Consider the following 1,205-nt stretch of genomic DNA (forward strand, 5'->3'; position numbering starts at 1 on the left):
ACGAAGAAAGGGGAGTTCCTCAGAGCTATGCTTTGTATTTGTTCCCTGACATAGCAGTTATAATTGAACAACTATTGTGTGCTAGGTGCTGGGGATCCCGAGAAAAACATGGATCCAGTTTCTACAAGACTGGTAGCTTGGGGTGGAGATAAGCAATTATAATAAGGTGTGATGGGGCATCTGGTAGAGAGACTACAGGCCAACCCGAGGCACAAGAGACTTCAGTGACAGTGAGGACACCGTACTTTGAGGATTAAACCTAAGTAGTAAGGTTTTCGTCAACAGGTTAAAAAGACTCAGGTGCAAAGGCCCTGGGGTAGTCCTCTGTCGCGGTGAGAACCCGGGAGGAGATTCTGCCCTTTGCTCCTGAATGATCTTAAATATCCTATCTTCAGAAAGATTTCCCTAGGGGACGGTTAATGGCGTCCCGGAATGAGATGTCAGAGACAGAGCTGAGTGGAGTCTGCCATGGAACAGGTAAGTGTAAGGCATATGTTGGAGTTACTGGCCACAGAAATAGAAAGAGGTGGAAAGAGATTTCCAAGACGGGATATCCTAGCAACACCCGCTCCCCCCTCCGCCAGCCGCTTCCCCAAACTTCAAGGCAGAGCTGTGAGTCTAGGGAACTCCCCTGTCTCCCTCTTGCTTCCCAGCCGTTTTGTTTCCTTCTGCCACTCGCCGTTGTCCCAGCAGCCAGCCCCCGCCTCCCTTCTCTGGAAGCTCGGGTCTCCCTGGGATCTCAGCTGCCCTTGGGGGAGGCCTCTGAGCTGTATGCCTTGCAGCTCGGCCAGCTTTCGGGGAGACAGGAGAGGGGTTCTGCGCCCCCCGCGTGGCGCCCTAAGCTCGGCAGGAGGGAGCGTCTCGGCGGAGGAGTGAGGAGGACGGGAGGGAGAGGCACGCTAGAGCCTCGGTCCCGAGCGCCCTGGTCGGCCGCGGAGGAACTGCTGCCTCCAACAGGTTCGTAGACCGCGCTCGTTCCGTGTCGCCAGCCGAGCGATTGGGGAGACCCTGGCCGAGGGCCCGCGCTGCCCCAGCCCTGCGCGGCGCCGCTCTGGCCGCTCCCTCCGCAGCGCTTCCCCCGCTCCCTTCAGCACCGCCCCGGGGACAGCTCCCGGCCTCGTCTGGGCTCAGCGAGCGCTGGGGACCCAGCGGCACTGGGGCTCCGCGCGCTCGCGCCCCGCCGCCCTCGCCAGCCGCTGCATCCG

General features: G+C 59.8%; 1 protein-coding gene across 3 annotated transcripts in view; it reads left to right on the top strand.

Annotated features, from left to right (window-relative positions):
* The first annotated feature begins 423 nt into the window (after positions 1 to 423).
* The window catches only part of Cplx2 (complexin 2), a 74,119-nt gene continuing 73,337 nt past the window's right edge, over positions 424 to 1,205 (top strand). For 2 of the 3 annotated variants that reach the window (XM_005355193.3, XM_026782957.1), the window contains exon 1: positions 711 to 957. The gene's annotated coding sequence lies outside the window, so the exon portion shown is untranslated. Of the gene's footprint in view, positions 478 to 710; positions 958 to 1,205 lie in introns of those variants that run through there. The other variant, XM_005355195.3, reaches the window with a different exon arrangement.

Source organism: Microtus ochrogaster, chromosome 16 (assembly GCF_000317375.1).
Source record: "Microtus ochrogaster isolate Prairie Vole_2 chromosome 16, MicOch1.0, whole genome shotgun sequence".
In the NCBI taxonomy this organism is placed as follows: domain Eukaryota; kingdom Metazoa; phylum Chordata; class Mammalia; order Rodentia; family Cricetidae; genus Microtus; species Microtus ochrogaster.